Consider the following 18006-nt stretch of genomic DNA (forward strand, 5'->3'; position numbering starts at 1 on the left):
AACACGCTCACTGAACATGAGCGTTCAAAATGCATGTCTGGCTCTGACTCAAATGAAGGTCAATTTGTATTGTGCAGGGGACATAAACATCATATATAGCGCAGAATAAAAATTCATGCAGTCAAAGCTTCGATAGAAAACGTGAACACTACTTTTGGATGTTGTAGATATAGCTTCATCTCGCTTTTGATGATCAGAGAATGTAATTTATGACACTCACATCAAATAAGTGATGCTGGCCATTAACCGTCCTGAAATTGCACAGCACTGGTTGCCGATTACACAGCGTAACAAAAAATAACTTTTTGTCTGTCTCAAGAGCAAACTTATGTGTCTCCGAAGGATTTTGGGCAGCTGAATCCGAATCCGGGCTCAGATTTGCTCTAACACGTCACAATTTTGAGCTTTACCTCAATTTATAGGGCAAAATATGCGATTTTGGGCTTTTTTGACTGCAAACCATTAAGCAAGGAAATATTTTTTTGAAGCAATCAAAAGGTTAATTGGTCAATTAACATCTAAATTAACGACTCATGCAAAATATTTCGTTTTACCAAATCGAATTTGATTGTTTTAAGCGATTTATGTTAGGTACGATATTTCCCATACAAGTCATCCTCGAAAAGTTGCATGCAAGTTTTCATACTAACATAAAATGCTTAAATCTCTCAAATTTGATTAGGTATAACGAAATATTTTGCATGAGTCGTTAATTTAGATGATAATTGACCAATTAACCTTTTGATTGCTTCAAAAAAATATTTCCTTGCTTAATGGCTTGCAGTCAAAAAAGCCCAAAATCGCATATTTTGCCCTATAAATTGAGGTATAGCTCAAAATTGTGACATGTTAGAGCAAATCTGAGCCCGGATTCGGATTCAGCGGCCCAAAATCCTTCGGAGATACATAAGTTTGCTCTTGAGACAAAAAAATGTTGCGCTGTGTTATGTTTGTATGCTTCTCGTCAGGACGATGGTATACCACACAGTACAGGTGAATCACACTCGATCATCAATTCGTTTGGTACCTGCAGATAACTTTTGATAGGAGAATATCTATTTTTTATAAATTCTGTAAAAACAATGATAGTAAGAAAAAAACCCGATTTAATCCACCTATGGTGAACAGAACCCTTCTTACACTTATTAAAACTATTGTTGTATTATTTGTATTTAGCATATTTATGTTGTGTGATGGACCAAAAGTTCTAGAAAATAATGTGGATTTGGCATCTAGTGGATTGGTTTCCAAAATAGCATCATGGACCATGGACTAAACTATCAGAAATGCCAGACACCTTATAGAATCTTGGATGAAATTAAAAAAAAAATAGTTTACATATTCTGGAATATTGTATCTTTTGTTAACTGCCAAAAGATCTTGAATCGATTAACAAATGGATAAGCAAATCTGCGAGATACACTGTGTCTAATATCTCTTAATCAGTCGAATAAATTAGCTCCGAAGTACTTGGTATTCATGGTTATGGTGTAAAAAGGACAAAAATGATATATCTACTATGCTAATCAGTTTTGGAATTGGCTAGTTATTTTGGTTGTCCAGTTCTTGCATTTTTCCACAATAGATAAATTCAAAGCTTTCATTTAACATATTGTTAGTTTTCATAGAATTCCTGTTTATTTGTAATTTGTATTTATAATTTTAATGAAAACAATAACCTGCTAGTATACACTTTATATGAGGTCAGCATTATTGATTGAACAATAATTTCCCGTAGACTGGTCAAAAGCTCATGCAAGATAACAAACGAATATAATAATAAAAAAAAGGAATTTATTGAAATACTCTTCGAAAGATATCTCAGTAACCACATGTCCAATCCAAATAAAATTTCAGAGCCTTTTACAAGGATACTGTAGCTTTCATTTGGTGCTAAGAGAACCCAAATCGGTTGACAGACGGCTGAGATATTTATTATGATACACTTGGTCAAAAATCTCAAAAAGTTTAGTTGAATAAATCCTAAGTACACTTCGAAAGATATCTCTGTAACCAAATGTCCAACCCTAATAAAATTTCTGAGCAATCTACTAGGATGTTGTAGCTTTCATTTGGTGCCAAGAGAACCCAAATCGATTAACACACGGCTGAGATATTTAGTATGATACACTTTGTTAAAAATCTCAAAAAGTTTAGTTGTATTCAGTGTCGCGAAGCATCAGCGTACAAGTCACAAAAAAGCTGATAAACACCTAGCTTGTATCACCCTGTCTCTGCGGTTTCTGATTCGCTCTCTCTACAGTCGCTAACACCAGAAAAGACAGAATCCCATCATAGTCACCCGGTCACCCTTGTTTTGCTACAATCATCCTGACTTGGATACGGCTCATGTGAGTGTCATGACTCTCTCCGTCGCCTCAAGCAGATGCACGCGCAACAGCATGTAAAATTATGCATGTGTATTATCACAAGCACGGTACTACGTCATAAATCCTATTCGTTTTGCATAGCTCAGTTTGAACGCACACATTGAGCGCACCACGCAGTTCGCCCTGGCTACGGCAAACGCTCTCACTTCGCCCGTTATGCATCGTTGTTCAGAGATATTGATTCTCTCACAACCCGCCTGAAGCATACTCAGCAACTGCTATCGCTGCAAAGCTGCGAAGGGTGGAACCCACAACATATTTGTCATTGCAGGCGTGACATGCTTGCTGGTTCGTATCACCTTGGGGAGGGTGACTCCAGAAAGCGGTTCAAGTGATTGTCTCGTGATGGTCGCGATTATTCACAAGACTGGACTCCTAAGTACTCTTCGAAAGATATCTCGGTAACCAAATGTCCAATCGAAATAAAATTTCAGAGCGTTTTACTACGATGTTGTAGCTTTCATTTGCTGCCAAGAGAACTCAAATCGGTTGACAGACGGCTGAGATATTCATCAATATGCTAAATGCCAAAAATCTCTCAAAAAGCTAACCTATATTACTTCAAAGTACTCTTCGAAAGATATCTCGGTAACCAAATGTCCAATCGAAATAAAATTTCTGGGCGATCTACTAGGATGCGGAAGCTTTCATTTGGTGCTAAGAGAACCCAATTCGATTGACAAACGGCCGAAATATTTATTATGATACACTTGGTCAAAAATCTTAAAAAGTTTAGATGTATGACTCATAAGTACTCTTCGAGAGATATCTCGGTAACCAAACGTCCAATCGAAAAAAAAATCAATAGCGTTCTACTAGGATGTAGTAGCTTTCATTTGCTTCCAAGAGAACTCAAATCGGTTGACAGACGGCTGAGAAACGTGCGTGACTTTTTTTTGTAACGCACATACACACACACACACATACACACATACACACACACACACACACACACAGACATTTGCTCAGTTCGTCGAGCTGAGTTCATTGGTATATGAGACTCGGCCCTCCGGGCCTCGGATCGAAAGTCGGTTTTTCGAGCGATATTTATACCCTTCTTATGGGTGTAAGAAGGGTAAAAAGATGAGCGACTCCCATCTTCTATCAGGCGACACGAAAAGCGCCGCTCTGGTGTGCCAAAACTCATCTAATTCACTCTTAAATAATTTTCGGAAAAATGTTAGAAACTCAAAGGCTAGTATCCACGCTAAAGTTTTATCACACATTATACACAAGAACACGCAAACAGAAAAAAATCACCCATAACTTTTCTATTAATTCAATGGATTTGATGATAAGTAGACCAATTTCTAGCTTGATCTTGTAATGTTCTTGGGAGGAATTTCAGATGCAATTATATGTTGATTCAAACTTAAACAAGCCACATAGATTCGATACATTAAAACAACATTGTATGAACAACATGTTCACCAAAACAAACATCAGAAGATCCTCTTAGTATTTATTCAAAAAACTCCTCCGGAATTTCTTCAATCCAACTGGGTTTCTTATAGAAATACCCTCTGATTTTTGTTAAGAAAATCTTCCAAAGATTCCTTGAAAATTTCCTGTATGGATTCGTTTTACAAATTTTCTAGTGATTCCGCCAGAAATTCTCACAGGAATTTCGTTTAGGATTCTTTCGAGAATTTCCCAAAGATGATCGGTCAAACACCGGTTTCCGAATAGGGGTGATACACAAATTATGTCACGCAAAAATCGACCTTTTTCAACCCCCCCTCCCCCCTATGTCACACTTTTTGTATTGGACCTCATATTTTTTTGTATGAGTCGTCACGTTCTGCAAAACCCCCCCTCCCCCCTAAGAGCGTGACGTAATTTGTGTACGGCCCTATATACAATTTTGAAAGGCAATAACTTTAATTTGCTTTGCTGAATTGAGACCAAATTTTGACGAGGAAATACAAATCTTCTGAATTTTACATATGTAAAGTTCCGTGCACATGTCTAGAGTATTGTGTTGTTCCTTGCTGTGCATGCATCGCTCCTGTGGGGAGTGAGTATCTCAGCATATTCGATCGCGTTCGCTATTGTGTCGCGTGAAAACGAAAACAATAGATGCACAGGTGTTAAGTGTTCAGTTTTGTGTTGTTTCATGTTGCGAAATTTGGCTGAAAGCGTCTTGGTGTGTAGCACCACATCATGAAAACTCTTAGTCTTCTGAGCAACTTTACCGAAGACAGTATCCTTCTAAGTCGCCAGAACACGAGACTTTGCCGAAGACAGTATCCATTTAAATGGTCTAGACCACGAGATATACTACGTTCAGACTGAACTGTAAGCTCATAGGAACACTAGCGCCACGCAGTGAGTAATTCTCGAACTAAATTGTTTTCTATGTGAAAGCTTTTAGTGTTCTGACTTCTGAGCAACTTTGCCGAAGATAGTACCCTTCTAGGTGGTCCAGAAAGCAAGATATACGACATTTATTCTGAACTGGAAGCTCATAGGAACACTAGCGCCACGCAGTGAGTGATTCACGAACTGCATTGTTTCCTATGTGAAAGCTTTTAGTCTTCTGAGCAACTTTTCCGAAGACAATATCCTTCTAAGTGGTCCAGAACGCGAGATATTCCACAACTGCTGGCAAAACGTAGTGCTATCCCACATGTCTGACATGGTGCCCTGTGTAGCAGATTCCCGGTGGCCAATGTTCCCGGGACCACTATTTAAATTTATCAACACATTCTTGACGAAATTATTTATTAAATAAGACTATGGTCATTTGAATTGGTGAAAAAATCATCATTCTATAAGAGTTTGATTTTCTGGGTCATAATGACCCCAATGCATTATTCGTAACTTTGTACGAAGAAGGTTAAAAAAGTTTACTTCCGAACCTGTTACATGGAGTCCTTATGATATTTTTTTCAGGGATCCACTTCAGGTAATCTTCCACAGATCCTCTAGGGATTTTTGAAGCTTATCTTGCATTATTTGCTAGAAAACTGCTCCATGAATTTCTTTATAAATTTTCCTGTCTCCTTTAAAAATTCCTCTTGAGGTCACCCCGTAATTGTTCCGCAGATTCCTCTAGAAGACCTTTCATGAACTTCTTCAAAAATTACTCCATTTTAGAAATACTTCCGGAAATTCTTTCGGAAATAATTCTACAAATTTCTTTAAAAAAATCTTAAATTCGCAACATTTTTGAACAATTTCTCAAGATTTGCTTTAGATTTTTTTTTAGAAATTTCGGCAAGGATCCCTTAGAAAACATTTCATGAATTCCTCTTAAAATAAATACAGGTATTCCTTTAAAAGTTGCTGCAGCGGTTACTTAAGAAATTCATACAGAGGTTCTTTAAGAAATGTTTCCTTCAGTAATTTCTCAAAGAATTCCTTTAGATAGTCTTTTAAAATCCTTCAGGGAGTTCAGCAGAACTTTGTCTACGAGAATTCCATTAAAGATTCACCTTGAATTTCTTTCAGAAATTCCCCGGAATTCCTTCAGGTATTCCTTGATGAGAGCTTCCAGAGATTGCTGTTGAAACTCATACACAGATTTCTCTGGAATTTATCCGAGTATAACTCTATATATTTTCTCAGAAATTCCATCAGGATTTGAAATTTATTTTAAAAATTGTTCATGAAGTGATTGCCGGATTTCTCCAGAAATTATTTCAAAAACATCTCTGAAGGTGCTGTTAAGTATCTCAGCGGGGCTTCTCAAGGAGTTTGTCCAGGCAATTCTCCATTAATTTAACAGATAATTCCCGTTTGATGCCTTTATTAATTTTCCTTGGATTTCTTCATATATTTCTCCAGGAGTTTTCCCAAGAACTCTTTCAGGCATTTCTACAGGAATTTGACCACAGTTTAAAATTTATCGGACATTAATTTGGCAGTAATTTATTTAGAAATTTCTCCAGTGATTTCTTTTAGAATTTTTCAGGATTCCTTTCGGAAACATCTTAACCTTCCTCGTGCATTAGCTTGCGCTCACCTCGCTGACTTAGTGCACGTCTAGGGGTCATAATGACCCCAATGCACGACGAGGGTTAAAAAACTCCTTTATGCTTTCTTTGGACGTTTTTCCAAAGTTTATTTTAAGAATTTTCTGTGAGGATGTCTTTTTATCTTCCGGGAATTTTCAAATATTTTATTCCAAGATTTTTTTAGAGGTTCTTTTAATAAGCGCTATTTGGATTTCTTAACTTAAAAATTATCAATTTTAGGGATTTTCGGCCTTTCCAGTCGGTAAAATCAGCAAAAACTATTTTACCTCTACATCCAAAGGATTCGGTTGTTTTATTTTATTGAATAAAACAACCGAAACCGTCAAATGTAGAGGTAACATAGTTTTCGCTGATTTAACCGACTGAAAAGGCCGAAATTCCCTAAAATTTCTAAGTGCGACAGTCGTAATGATTTTTCTTTAAGAATTATCGTTATAATTAAATGCACACATCAAAAAAATGTTTTAAAGAAGCAATACTGAAAGCATTTCCAACATAGGCGCGCTGAAATTTTTAAACTTTATTAATCAGTTCTGACGTTACCAACACTGACAGGAAGCAGAGTATCTGTTGGCCGAGGAGCTTGGTTTGGATCTAAAACTTCGAGGACAGCTATTCGATCGAAGAGAGACCTTAGAAGTTAAGAAGCGATTTTTTGCCTCGGAAAGCACTATCTTAGAGTGGAAATAGATAATATTGGGGATAAAGTAAAACTAATTTCATCCGGTCTGAATCAGAACTTTGGTCTTGTGTCACTTCGAAGCTTTGGCATCATTTGATTCGTACACACAGTGCATTGATCGAATGCGAGGAGGAAAACATCCATCGGGTAGATATTTGTGGGCAGATTGAGCGAATTTTGAAGACTTTGGAACATACAATATTCGTGGAGCTAAAGAGGTCGTTGATGGATTTGATAGTCCCAAAAGCCAGATAGGAATCACATATAGAGAAGACAACAGTCGAGTCAAGAGAGTCAAGAGCATGAGAAGGGAAGCGAAGACGTGAGAACTTTATAGAAACCAAAACAGATAGGGTTTTTTTTTATCTAATTTCCGTCTATCTAAGCACCGACCAATAATAATCGAATTTTTTTCTTGCACTTCGCTTAATGCCTAATACCGATCGTAAAAAGCGATTGGTTTGAACAATTGAACTGCTTTTGCTGCATTCTGCAGCAGTGAAGTCCAACTTTGAAGTGCCACAGAGTTTTAATGGGGTGTGAACAACAAGTGAATCTGACGAAGTGAAAATTGAACGGTGATGAAAAACAGTTCGGCTAGCTGCTGCTTTGGTGCAGTTGCCTTCGTCGTAAGCAAAAAGAGAAAAAAAATCTAAACTCGTAAGAGAAAAACAAACAGAAACGTGACATATTGCGTAATTATTCGTTTGTTAATGCTAAATCAGTTGATTATTGGTAGTCTACATCCTTTTTGCTTGCATCTGATGAGCCATTGGCAAAGCTAAGTTGAAATATCTGTATTGATTAACGATTTCCCGTCTGATATCACGGTGTCTGTGGTAGAAGAATACTATTAGAAAAAAAAATCAGTATTCCTAAGTCACCCACCAAACGAAAGCTGAAGGTCCCCTCTTTCAATTTAGGCTAAGAGCAAAAAGTTCTATCGGGGGTTATTTTCCATGCAAATTTTGGGTAAAAAGAGCCTAGAAATGGATATTTTTCGAAAATTGGTTCTAGAAATTACGAAAAAAAAAATAAAATTTGTTCTGGAATATTTTGCTCTTAGATTTGATTGAAAGAGGGGATCATTAGCTTTCATTTGGTGATTTAGCGCTACTGATTCATTTTCGATAATATATTTTGTTAAATAACCCAGTATATGACGAGAATTAGCTCATATGAAGAAGTTAATTTATATCAAAGATTTTTAATTTATTATATTTGTTTATATCCTAGAAGCATCGTAATGAGACAGTCAAAGGAAACTGAAATAATGAAGATAACGGACAAATTGAATGAAAATGTATGGTTTGGACACCGTACAGTAGCAGTGACGGACGGACGCCAGAATATATTTTTTACAACTTTCGTCCCATTTTTGATGAATTGGTCTTTCAGCCTTTTTCAATTTCGTAAGTTTTGTCATTTGAGCGATCTTATATTTAGATTAAATAAGGGACATTTCATTGTTCCAGCGTGAGTCTGCTTTGGAATATGATAAATAACACTAGTTTACAGCATTTTTGAACTCGGTAAGCTGATGATCATTTTTGGTGTAGAATCATGCCCTGAGTTCGAAAACATGAAGGAAAAAAATTACAGTAGAGCGGAAATTTTTTCGACTTTCCATACAAGGTTGATGATTTGAAATCGATTTTTGTTCTATTTTTAAGCAAAGTCGCTCACTTCACACATCTCATTCTCCGTAATTAATGCTCCGATTGAGCTGAATTTTTTACTGTAACTCGCCTACATATGATGTGTCAAATAAACGTCGAGAAAGAATTTTTAAATTGTTTTTTTCTTATTGAAAAAAATACATTTCTTCAAAAAGTTTTGGGAATTTTGCTAAAATTTAAGGAGACCGTCCCTAAAACTCGCCAATATCTTGCAATTCATCAATCTGACGCAAAACCTGTATTCAGATGATCGAATGGTATTGTATTCAGCTTTTAATTTATGGAAAAAGATTTAAAATTGGTTGAACAAAACGCAACATATTTGAATTTTAGTAAATTACATATTTTGAAAAGTTGTAAAGCTCGATATTGAGCTAAAACTCAAAAACTGTTCTACTTAAAAAATTTTAAAGCGCGGTTTCGAAATCAGCACTAAATTGTGCTTCAAAAATTTTGGTCGTTGACAGAAGTTCACGACTTTCGTTTTATTTTGTAAACTAGTGTAATGTTTAACGATATAACGATGCGTTCTTCTCCTTTAAAAATAAAGTAGTAATTACGGGCGGTCGATCAAACTCCAGCAAGCTCAAGGTCAGTATAAATCAAATAACGAAACATCAATCAAACATGTCTTCAATTTACCCCGTTCTCTCCTACCAACATTCCATTGCTTCCACGGGAAACTCAAGGTTCTTTAGTGTTTCCTTCCACCTACTGGGAATGAGAGCTGCACAAGAATGCCGCTTTTCTATATCTACTACGGTCACCGTGAAAGGCAAATTGATGGGCGAAGTTCGACTATAGTTCACGCTGCATTAGCTCTGATTTTGTGGCATTTTGTTTGGCTCGTCACCACTGGTCTGGAACGACCGAATCCGGGGCCTTCGAATCTGGGGCTCCATAGGGAGCACAAGAAAAACCAGCAAAGGCGCATCCACCGCGTTCGATGGCGCGTTCATGGAAACACTGTAGCAAGAGAATCACGACTCGTGTCGGTTGTCACGGTTTCAGGTTGACCGTGCAATCAGCGTGATTGATTCTCGATTGTTTTACAACTTTGTTGGGGGCGTTTTTTTTTCTTCCTGTTGTTGATTATAGGGTGCTGAATTACGCTTTACTTGAAAATAAGGTTTTCTATGATGGAAGCTAGGTATCAACGATTGCTAGGAACGATTGTTTTGTGAATCAAATTGAAGTTCATGCGATCAGGGGATTGAATTTTCAAACTGTTATCATATATAACGTTACATGGAAGTTAATGAATTTCTGCTATGAGTAGCACAAATAATTGTGCTACTCATAGAGCTTCATGAAGAACTAGATTAACTTTCACCGCATAGCAATCCTTTTCCATGGTTCATGCTCAGTTAAGAGTATAACCAGAAACAGAATCCAGTCAAGCCTATTACAGACTTCACCACAGGCCCCAAAGCTGAGCAACAGTAGGATGAGGAGCCATATCATGGCGGCGCGGTAGCATCCCGGTGGCATGGCGTCCGTGGTCGGTGGTTACTAGACTATGATGATGATAGCCTGGCAGACAAAACCCCCCAACGGGTACAGTATGCCAATGGAATCGCAGTTTCCTTTGCCAACGTGACGTGGTACGTGCTAGTTAGCATTCTGGATACCATCATATCTATTCATGGGCTCTATGTAAATTTAAATTGTATTTTAAATCTTCTTTTATTTGACCCCCCGGTGTTTTTTTTTGTGTTCTGGTTTTTAGGGTTTGGGGTTTAGGGTAAAAAAACTTTACTTCGGTAACTTCGGAATAATAGGAAAGGAAAAATACCCATTCTGATGATCATATGCCTAGATGCCAGTTACTAGTTACTATTCTATAAGCTTGGGATACATCAGCCATTCTTAATGTGTGCAATTTGAGCGCTCAATATTAACAATGTTAGCAACACATATATGCATGAGTTTACCACGTGAATACAATGGAATAATTGCTTTGATTGGGTTGAGCCTACCCATCGGTATTCATGAAACAATAAACCATCAATCAACGTTTAATAAACCATCAATTAACTAACCACTAAACCATTGTATACGTGATCTGGTTTAGGATATAACCCACTGATGACAGAAAAGTAAAATAAATGGGTTTCGCATTGTGATATTGTTTGCATGTACATAGCGAACCATAACTATGGCATTCAAATTAAAGCAGTTCATCAACACAACGGAAATAATTATAGTTTAATTTCAAATCTATTACCTGGACCTAAAGGGGGCAATGAGATTGAAAAACTGCCAAGAGTTGAAATTTTTTAAGATTTGCTTGTCAGTATCAACGATGCTAAATTTAAAGATTTATCTGGAATCTCAAAAGTATTTTCCCTTTTATTCCTTTCAGATATGCTATTTTGAATATTTGGTCGATTTTTGCTTTCAACCCATGAACGATCGCAAATTATTTCTACCGTGCAAGTAATGACTAAACTGGACAATTTTATATGTTTTGATAAATCTCCTTTATCAAGCGAAGTGTTAAAAAGTATAAAAGTGTTAAGTTTGTCATTGCTTTTACAATAATAATTATTTCCGACCAAAAAAGAGTGGAGATTGAAGTGAAATTACGACGTTTGATTGCTTTGACATTCATGCACAAAACAGAAACGTGTTTGATAAACAAATTGAGCAAGGATATTTTCGATCACTTGGCAATCGTTTGACTCATTTCTTCACAACTCAGTTCAGAAGCCCTATATTGGAATGTTATGTTCGGCAAAGTTGTAGATTAATGTTTTTCCTACAATTGCCACCAAAGACGCTACCCAAGTAACAATCAGCATGCCTTGAAGGTTTATTCATGTTTTATCCTGGTTTTATACGAGCATGTCAAAAAGCTTGTTGTTCTAAATTAGTTTTATGTGGTAGATTTTTACTTTGAATCTTTGACGATCCATACAACTATCATATAACTTCTGCTATAAACATCTTCAGTTAAAAACTTGCAAGTAGACATGAATTGGTTTTATCACTTATTATATACCATTTCAATAAAACTTACATTTGCGGTTGTTGTCGGAGAGATTTTTTTCGTAAACAAATACACAAAACTGTGAGGCAATGCATAAAACCAACAAAAGATTTCGTGGCCGTAACATAAACAAAAAAAAATGCTGTGATAAAACCGCTAGTACTATCATGAGCTCAGTTATGACTACCTCAGGAGGGTAAGCCCACAGAGGTTATGTATATATATGTCGCCTAGCCGGGATAATTCATGTAAATACAGAAAAATTATTACTCCATTTTATGATTTCACGTACAGCTTAATATTAAATTAAACCATACAACACGTTCTCGTCATTTTATTTTATCAGAAAAATTACATAATGTCTTTTAAACTTCGCTGTATTGAAAAAACCTTTTTTGCACCCAATTCCACCGAGTAAATTAAATGCATTTAACTTCCATATTATGCATAGTTTGTGTGGCGCACTTAGTTTTTGTCATTATCACAGTCACATTCACCACAAATTTTCCGTTGCATGTCTCCTGACACGTATTAAATAGGAAAACAAATCTGAATTCCATATCTGCATCTTTCCAATTGATGGATGGATAAACAACCAAGCATAATTTATTCTGACGATCGAACATTGAGAGTGAAAAATAATCAAAACAATTATTTTACAAATCAGAAGATGGTTTTATTTAGAAGATTGATAAAACTATGATACAACCCGAAATCCTTAGCCGGTTTGCATACGAAGTTCTGTAGACCCTAATAAGACTGGGCCAACTAGCCAGAACGTGGGCTTATTGAGGCATACAAGAACTCGAGAGCATTTTCAAGTCGGCATCAATGGTTTTATGTTTAGGATTTTTGAATCGCTAAAAAACTTTGATAAAATTAAAATTGTTACTTGGGTATATTCTAACTCTAATATTTACGTCGTAAAAGTGTTAGTACCACCTACTCATAATAAACGATCGGATTTTTCGATCGTTTAGTATGAGTAGGTGGTACAAGCGCTCTAGCGCCGTTTATATAAAAGTTAGAATATGACGTCTTTGGTGATAATTGTAGGAAAAACACTAATCTAGAACTTTGCCGAACATCACAATTCAATATTATGTTTCTGAACTGAGTTATGGACAAATGAGTCAAACGATTGGCAGGTGATAGAAAACATCCCGAAAGTGTAGAATTAGCTCTCAGTTAAAATACACATAAATAAAAACAAAAAAAAAATAAAATAGAAAACATCCCTGAAATTGAAAATTGAATTGCGAAAAGAAGTGCACTTGCTCCGGTGAGAATCGAACCCACGATTTCCAATTCTTTATACGGGCGTTTTTTTTCCTCCAAACTGCGGAACGGAGCCACTTGACGTCCTTTGCATGAAAATCAATTGTTTATGGAAACTTTGGAAATAACGTATGAAGAATAATAAGTTTTTCATGTGTCGTTATTATTTTAGCCTGTTTCAACACCACCCTTTTGGGTTATTAACTCCAGTAATGGGATCTAGGATGACAGGAAAAGAAGGAGGATATGTCCTGCAAACTTCCTGGTAGGAAGGCTTCATCTTCTTCTTTGTGGCTCTATGTTCTCACTTGAACTTGACCTGTCTCTCTTTAACTTGTGTATTTTGAGCACTTCCATAGTTACCTATTAATTTAAGGGCCTTTCTCTGCCTGTCATTGCATGAGATACCCCAGAAACATCCCAAGACTCCCAAAAACGCCCTTGAATCCAGTTGATCTGTCCTTCAAACACCCTTCATCTGCTTAGACCCCACAAGTTGCCCTTTGAATCCTCCTTAAATTATCTAAAACGCCTCAAAGTCATCCTGAAATACTCCTGAAACCCCCTGAGATCTTCCCTTAAAACTTCCAGAGGCTCCCTTATTGTTACACCTGGAGATCACCACAGCAGACGCAATCTTAAATCGAGCACGTTCTTATTGATGGACGGTACTTCTTCGACATTATCAAAGTCAGGATCCATCGTGGCGCCAACATCGACTTCGACCACTATCTGGTGATGGTCAAACTGCGCCTAAAACTCTCCGTCATCAACAATGTACGGTACCGGCGACCGCCACGGTACAACCTAGAGCGACTGAAACAACCGGATGTCGCCTCAGCATACGCGCAGAATCTCGAGGCCGCGTTGCCAGATGAGGGCGAGCTCGATGAGGCCCCTCTAGAGGACTGCTGGAGTACAGTGAAAGCAGCCATCAACGACGCAGCCGAGAGCACCATCGGGTACGTGGAACGGAATCGACGGAACGATTGGTTAGACGAAGCGTTCAGAACGGTATTGGAGGAGAAGAACGCAGCGAGGGCGGTAATGCTGCAGAAAGGGACCCGACAGAACGTGGAACGTTATAGACAGAAGCGGGAACAGCAGACCCGCCTCTTTTGGGAGAAAAAGCGCCGCATAGAAGAAGTGGAGTGCGAATAAATGGAATTGTGAAGAAATGGAACTACTGTCCCGTTCCCAAGAAACACGGAAGTTCTATCAGAAGCTCAACGCATCCCGCAACGGCTTCGTGCCGCGAGCCGATATATGCAGGGATAAAGACGGAGGCCTCTTGACGGACGGACGTGAGGTAATCGAAAGGTGGAAGCAGCACTTCGATCTGCTCCTGAATGGCGTGGAGAACGTTGGCACGGGAGACCACGGCAACGGAGGAAACGACGACGCTAGTGCAGCGGAGGACGGAAATAAACCAACTCTCACGCTGAGGGAAGTTAAGGATGCCATTCACCAGCTCAAAACTAACAAAGCAGCTGGTATGGATGGTATTGCAGCTGAACTCACCAAGATGGGCCCAGAAAAGTTTGCCACCTGTCTGCATCGGCTGATAGTCAGGATCTGGGAAACCGAACAGCTACCGGAGGAAGGGGTAATCTGCTCCATTCACAAAAAAGGCAACCATTTGAAATGTGAGCACTTCACGGCGATCACTGTTTTGAATGCTGCCTACAAAGTGCTATCCCAGATCATCTTCCGTCGTCTGTCACCGAAAACGAATGAGTTCGTGGGAAGTTATCAAGCCAGCTTCATCGACGGCCGGTCAACAACGGACCAGATCTTCACCGCACGGCAAATCCTCCAGAAATGCTGTCAATACCAGGTCCCAACGCATCACCTGTTCATCGACTTCAAAGTGGCATACGACAGTATCGACCACGCAGAGCTATGGAAAATCATGGACGAAAACGGTTTTCCTGGGAAGCTGACTAGACTGATTAAAGCAACGATGGACGGTGTGCAAAACTGCGTAAGGGTTTCGGGTGAACTATCCAGTTCATTCGAATCTCGCCGGGGACTGCGACAAGGTGATGGACTCTCATGCCTACCCTTCAACATCGCTTTGGGAGGTGTGATGCGACGAGCCGGGCTCAACAGCCAGAACATTTGGAACCATGGCAGAGCTGTAAAACCGCCTGAAACGCGAAGCAGCAAAGGTCGGACTGGTGGTGAATGCCTCAAAAACAAAGTACGTGCTGGAGGGCGGAACCGAACACGACCGAATCCGTCTGGGTAGTAATGTTACGATAGACGGGGTTACCTTCGAGGTGGTGGAGGAATTCGTCTACCTCGGATCCTTACTGACGGCTGACAACAACGTGAGCCGTGAAATTCGGAGGAGCATCATGGGAAGTCGGGCTCCAGAAGAAACTGCGGTCGAAAAAGATTCCCCCACGAACCAAATGCACCATGTACAAAACGCTAATAAGACCGGTGATCCTCTACGGGCACGAGACATGGACCATGCTCGAGGATGACCTGCAAATACTCGGAGTTTTCGAGCGACGCGTGCTAAGGACGATCTTCGTCGGTGTGCAGGAGAACGGTGCGTGGGGGAGAAGGATGAACCACGAGCTCGCTGCACTTTAGAGCGAACCCAGCATCCAGAAGGTGACCAAAGCCGGAAGGATACGGTGGGCAGGGCACGTTGCAAGAATTCCGGACAACAACCCTGCAAAGCTGGTGTTTGCTTCTGATCCGGTTGCACAAGAAGGCGTGGAGCGCAGAGAGCACGATCAGCGGAACAAGTGGAGCGTGACCTTGCGAGCATTGGGCGCGACCGAGGTTGGAGAGCGGCAGCCACAATCCGAGTATTGCGATGTAATTTTGTTGATTATGTCTTGTCTTAAATGTGATGTTGAACAAATAAATGTAATGTAGGGTCTTGTACCATTTGGGCAGGTGTACCTATTTTGGGCACTTTATGGTATAACTAAGTCAATTTCAAACCGATTGTTTTGAATTTTTGTATAGAGTTAGATACAGTATGCGGCAGGAAAAAATGCGAAAGTGTTTTTCAACTTCAAACCTCATTTTCGTCCATTTGACATTAATTAATCCATGTTTCAACGTTCCATGATCTCTAATAGGCTAGTTTTCTGAAAAGGTAATTGAAAAATTTCCCATTTTGGTCACTAACCTTTACAGGGCGGCGCCTGAAGATGAAGACGACCAGAATTTTCAAACCGCAGAAAATCACACAGGTCACTAAATTTCGCATCTGATAAAACAATTTATTTTATTTTCTCTACAATATCATCAATTATATGTACTTATTTCATCTGGTATGTGAAACTACATGGCTCTGGGTCAGTGTGGTCTGGTTGTTCATCGAATTTGAGCTAATTTTGTTACTGTTATAGTCATTTTGTTTAATGACCATTGGGCGCGCAGTTTATTGATATCCGCTTATTAGGCCTACATTATCACATGTTAAACATCAAATATGTTCATTTTTATTTTTCAGTGCTAGAAAATAGACATTGACTGATACACTGTCATGAAAAAATAGTCATATATATCCCATATTTAGCGTGTAATATTGCCTTGAACTTTTCGCATTTTTTCCTGCCGCACCCTGTACTGCACGTTCCTAACTCAAGACAAAAACTCAAATCAATCGGTTTGGAATTGAGTTATTTATAGCAGCAAGTGCCCAAAATAGGTACACCTGCCCAAATGGTACAAGACTCTATGTATGTACTTCCAGAGGCTCCCTATAACGTCTCTGAGGCCTCCTAAAACGCTCACTACCTTCAAATTGACAAATAATACAGTATAAGCTTACATGGTCGACGTTAAGTCAGAGGGGACCAAGGATATGTGACGAAAATTAGATTTTTAAGGCATTTGATTAGGAATTACTTTAGCTAGTTGGAACATTCACCCGATTTTCTCAATGTTACAATTAACGAGAGTTACAGCACTATTTTCTTTTGATTGAACTGTGAAAATCGATAATAATGTGCAGTCAGAGTGGGCCAAATGCTTGCAAGCGCTTGATGACAAAAGAGTTGAAAAAAAGTGTATTGATTCGCAAAAAGGTAATACGTTTTCAAATCGTATGACTCCCTAACGCATTTTCTAATGATTTTTGATCAAGAAAGCACGTGAAAATCCAATCCAGTGGGGGTCTCCAGTTAGCCTAGTGGTTAAGGCTATGGATCGCCAATCCGGAGACGGCAGGTTCGATTCCCGTTCCGGTCGGCAAAATTTTCTCGACTCCCTGGGCATAGTTGTGTCATTGTACTTGCCACACAATGTTATAAATTCATGCAATGGCAGGCAAAGAAAGCCCTTCAAATTAATAACTGTGGAAGTGCACAAGGAACATTAATTAAGTTGAAGCGAGGCAGGCCAAGTCCCAGTGCGGGCGTAGAGCCATAAAGAAGAAAAAGAAGAATCATTCACACTCCCGATATCGTTGTTAATTTGTACAAATGATTCCATCGAACGACCATCGAATAGAAATCGGAATTTTTATTGGCGCTCAGCATTCAGATTTCATCACCCGCAATCAGGTCACCGATAAAGCGTCGCAATCAGCAACCAAATTGACCGCATGCCATTCAATTTTGAATCCATCGTCATTTTCGGTCAAACCTACCTCTACCTACCTCCTATAAGTTGACCGGTATTTATGACTGTATAAGTAGGTAGACATATTGTAAAGGTTGGACGCCTGGAAAAAGTCAGATTTTCTTTTCTTCGTCAAACGACACACAATGGCAGTCACGGTATAGAGCAGGGAACAGCCGATACAAGCGAACACACAAAATTTCAATTTATCACCATCAGCGAACAGGCCCCCGGTAGAAGCCCTAAAGGGAAAATCCATCTGCAGAGACCTCCGGGGGCCAAGGGGAAGCCTCGGGGAATGGCAGGCCAGCAGCACTCGCCATCATCAATCATTCTCGAGCAGTCTCTTGATGGCGGTACTCGAAGAAGACGGATAGGCGGAACAGTCCTTTTCCAGGTACTGTTGGTAACT

General features: G+C 39.0%; 1 protein-coding gene across 3 annotated transcripts in view; it reads right to left on the reverse strand.

Moving 5' to 3' along the window:
* The window catches only part of LOC109420550 (chaoptin), a 611746-nt gene that overhangs the window by 110528 nt on the left and 483212 nt on the right, over window positions 1–18006 (reverse strand). The window lies entirely within an intron of this gene.

Source organism: Aedes albopictus, chromosome 2 (genome assembly GCF_035046485.1).
Source record: "Aedes albopictus strain Foshan chromosome 2, AalbF5, whole genome shotgun sequence".
Lineage (NCBI taxonomy): Eukaryota > Metazoa > Arthropoda > Insecta > Diptera > Culicidae > Aedes > Aedes albopictus.